We start from the raw sequence: 4821 nt of genomic DNA on the forward strand, positions 1-4821 counted from the left end.
TGGTGCATTCTTGAGCTATTGGTTGAGTATTGGCCCTTTTGGTGCATTAGAAGAAGAAGAGGCTTGGTGGTGGTGCATTGTTGGAGTTGGAGCCTCAAAATCCAGAGCTATCTTCTTTATTGCAAGCTCTGGAGGTAAAAAGTTCATACATTGATGGTTCCTTTGTTGAGATCTCATTTATGGGTAGATTTAAGAGCTTTTGGTTCCATGACCTTGGTTCTTGGGAGTATGGGCTACTCCAAAACCTTAAAGTGGGATTTTTTTAGTAGATATGAGGTCCTTGAAGCATAAAAATCGAGTCTTGATGGTTTTGTTTCAACCATGCATGAGTTGTGGACCTTTGTAAGTTGTTTTGGACCTAGGGTTTAGTATTGGGTCCTTGTGAGCCATGCAATTCGGTAAAGTCACCAACTTTATGGATTAAGACATCATCTGGGAGTAGATCTGAAGTTTGGACGTCAAATTCTTAATGGGTTAAGTCGCTTGTTGAGAGAAAGGTCATTTGACCAGTACGTTGGGCGTACGTTGCGCATACTAGGTTTAAGTCTCGTAAGTGATCGCGACTAGTACGCGGGGTGTACCCGCCGATGAGACTTTTGGACCTTTTGGGCTAGTTGGGCCATTTTAGAGTTTTGGGCTTTCATATTTAGGCCAAGTAAGGGAAGGGTAAAATGGTCTTTTACCCTAGGAGTTGGGATTAAATAATTAGACTCTCAGATGGTTTATGCCCTAATTATTAATTAGGATCTTATTTGATCGTATTTAGTGCAGAGATTTCGTAGATTAGCAGCCCGAGCATTTACCTGATTTTCTAGCAGATTGAGGTGAGTCTCTTCACTGTGTTTGACGGGTCGAAGGCACCAATGTCGACCCATGAATTATTGTTATCTGTATGCTAGTTGGCTGTGTGTCCTTGCATGTGTGTATGTATGACGGGGGGGGCCTGATGGGTGTGTTGGGCGGGGCCCATCACATGATGCAGACATATCTGCTTCGAGCCCGATGCGTCTGTATGTCGGGCCCGATGCTGGGTGGGGCCCGTTGGTTGTCGGGCATGGCCCATTGTATGTTTGATATGTATGGTATGAGGTATTTCAGGGAAATCACTAAGCTTTATGCTTATGGTTTTCAGTTTATATTTCATGTACTAGCGATTCGAAGGGGAAGAGCTCGAGATGATCGCATTCCACACACCATGATTTTCCGCTTATTGGACACTGATGTACTTTTCGGATGTTTTCTAAATACTTTATGGTTTTAAAAAACATGTTTGAATGATGGTTTATTTGTTATAAAAACAAAATTTTTGGTTCTGAGTTTTGGGATGTTACAAGTTGGTATCAGTGCCTTGGTTTGAGGGATTTGGGCCTACTATCGGGTATGTCTGAACTCAAACTAAGGATTTGGTAGATTTTTCATAAAAAGAAATGTTTTATAAAAGGGTTTTCTAATAAAAGAAAGGGGTGTCGTGCATGCAATCGACCGAGCTCAAGTAAGTTTTCCCAAAATACTCATACATGTTCTATGTGATATGCTTTGGATTATGAAATTATGAACTACATGCTAGACAAGGGCTAAGCATCTGCTCAATATTTGTATGGTAGAATGCTAGGAGAGTTGCCTTTATATGCCTATTATATGAGCTTGTAGACTTGCATGCTAGTACTGACCAGTCAGTGATAGGATGACCTATTTAGGTTATGCCTTGATTCCGATTACTCAATGCTCGAATGTTGCTTGCTTTGTGCCTTTAGGAGTTTCCACTAACATCATCTAACTAGTAAACGAATACGCTAAGTTTCATATTACTGAGATTAGATGATTTTAGAAGGTTAAGTTTAACCCTATTGCACAGCTCTTGTTTGAGTCCAACCATTATAATGTGAGACCTTTCATTCGAAGAATTATCTGGTGTCGGTGGTATGTAATTGTATTCTTAAGCTAGTTAGAGGGTGTTAAGGGGAGTTCCTTCTACAGCTGATGGCAGAGAGTGGTGTGGTGGTAGCCCTAGGAAAACCTAGGAGGTGATTCGGTGCCGAGAGCTTCCTATGCCAGAGGTCGTTTGGATTGATAAGGAAGTAACTTGGGGGATTCGAGGAAATCCTTGAAGAAAGTACAGATAGATGTGGAAGGTAGTATGTGTTGGATTAGGTGTCTAAGCCCATAACTATAATTGGTATATACTTGAATTGATAGTAACACAGTCTTTTTGGGTTGCCTTCACACTAGCAACTTGACAGGATGATTAATTGAGAAAGACGAAGAATTTATTATTTGGAATAATAAATTGAAAAAAATGATTTATTAATGTATTATGGAAATAATATATTAATTAAAAATCATATTATTAATTAATATTTAATCGGAAATTAATTTGGAATTAATTTTGGGATTAAATGAATTAATTAATAGTGCACGGGCTATTTTGCAATTTATTGATAGTTGTGGAATTTGGCTCTTGGACCATACTATGAGGGATGGACAAAATTCTCTAGGGAAGGCCCTAGAAATTCCATACATGACCTTAAGAATGAGGATCCATGAGCTGCTTAGGCCTTAAGCAAAGGGATTAGGGTTTCCTTATCTTAACCTTAGCTTCGGCCCTAAGCAACCAACAACTATATAAAGGGCATAACCCCTTATGGATTTCGGCTATGTTAGGCTTCCTAAACCCTAAGAAGAACCAAAATTGATAGCCTCCTTCTCTTGCTTAGTGTTTGTGAGCCATTAGAGGTGTTACACTTGTGACACTAGGGTTTCTTGTTTTTGTGTTCAATGCTTGTATGTCTAATAGTGAAAACGTAGATCCTTCAATTAGGGTTGCATGCACACATATGATTGTTTTCTATGTATAAAACTCATTAGTGGTATCAGAGAGTATGGTTTTGTTTTCAATTATATTTGATACAATAGATTGAACTAGACAAAATTAGGGTTTATGGCTATTAAACCCTATGGCTTGTGATTTTTGCAATTTAGGGTTTATAACCCTAGGTTTTCAAAAATTACAAAGGGTTTTCAAACTCTTTCATTTGGCCACCTTGGAGTGGAAATCTAGGGTTTCCTAACCCTAGGGTTTTCGTTTATTAGGCAAGGTTGGAAGCCTTGCCTTCCACTCCAAGCAGACGATTTCGAAATCTATTGGATTATTGAGTAGGTTGTTATTTTTGGTAATTATCTTACTACTTGTTTAATTGGATAATTATGGATATCCCTACCCATAAATTTCGAAATCCATGGATTAGGGATTAGATTAAGTTAATCTGTTTAATTTAATAGATAATCGTTATGAGATTTAATATTTTAATTAATTGTTTAATTTTGGATAATTATTAAATCAAGGTTTTTAATATTTAAAATTTTAAATGAAATAGTTTTAATTTTTGAAAATTTTAATTAAAATTAAAAACCCTAGTATTTTGAAAAGTTTAAAATATATCCTTATGTATGTTATTAATAATTTAATTAAGTGATGAATTAAAAGATAATTAATAAATCTATAAAAGGTTTAAATTTAATTAAATTAAAAGGTTAATTTATTAAAAGATTAAACCCTTAATATTTTAAAATCTTTTAAAATACACCTTGTACTATATATATAATTAAAGGTTTAATATATATTATATGTATAAGACTAAGTCAGTCAAACCGCTAGTACGCCTCATTCACGAAGCTGATCTATAAGGGGTGTTTAAGGAAGCGGTCTATAAAATGACCGCCATAGGGTATCCACTCTTACCCACCGCTGCCTTGATTGGTGGAGGGTCGTTATCCGAACGGGTTTGATAGGACATAATCTCATTAAAAGTATAATGATAAAAGTAACTAAACTATTTTCTAAAATCTTATTCTTAGTTACTTTAGGAAAAATGTGAATTTGATGCTAACCCATGAAATTGCACATTGCATCTTATTGGTCGTTAGTGGAGCGTGTGTGGTTAACCGGCACACTAATATGGGACTAATATTGTTGGCAATGGGTGTCTCGTAAATTATCATTGAGTTAATGGAGCGCGTGTGGTTAACCGGCACGTTAACTTCAGATGATAAACGACATCAAGAGTACCAAGCTAACTTGCATGGTTATTCACCTCTCGTTTGTGATCCTCTGCATCTCAGTCACAAAAGTGAGAGCATAATCGAGATTAAACATGCCATTGAATAGTTCAATGAAGCTCAAAAGATCTAGGAGTTTCATTAGATTGAAACTGGTAAATGCTTACCTACCTAAAATATATTCGAATTTGATTACGGCATCCCTCTTCAGAATTCGAATCGAAAAATATGGGTCCTAGCCTTAATTCAAAAATTTTAGGTTATTAATCAAGGATTAAATAAATCAACTAACTTTAATTCTTTTCTCCCTTTATAGATGTCGAGTCAAGACAACAATGGTCTTCCTCATCTTTCTGGAAATGGTTTTCCTTCTCAATCTGAAGATGATCTTCCACTTGTTGATCAAGGTGAAAGAATGTTCCCTTCTTCAAATGGTGGGACTGGAAATCATGCTTCTCGAAATCTTCCTCCACCTCCTCCATTGATTCTCCCCAACCCACAAATTCTTAAACTTGAACAGTTCAAAGTTACTCAAGCCTTATTGGCATGTAAACATCAAGATAGAGAGTCTGTGTGTTCTCACGTTTTGAGAATGAAATCGTACGTTGACAGACTAGGGATGTTAGGTGTCGTTTCCCCAAGGGATCTGTCTTTTGACTTGGTTCTAGTTTCGCTTTCTGACTCATATAGTCAGTTCATTAAAGACTTCTATGAAAGGGATCACAACATGACCTTAATCGGTCTAACATATATGCTAATTGATGC

This window comes from Lactuca virosa, chromosome 9 (genome assembly GCF_052849685.1).
Source record: "Lactuca virosa cultivar CGN04683 chromosome 9, Lactuca_virosa_CGN04683_v6, whole genome shotgun sequence".
NCBI classification, from domain to species: domain Eukaryota; kingdom Viridiplantae; phylum Streptophyta; class Magnoliopsida; order Asterales; family Asteraceae; genus Lactuca; species Lactuca virosa.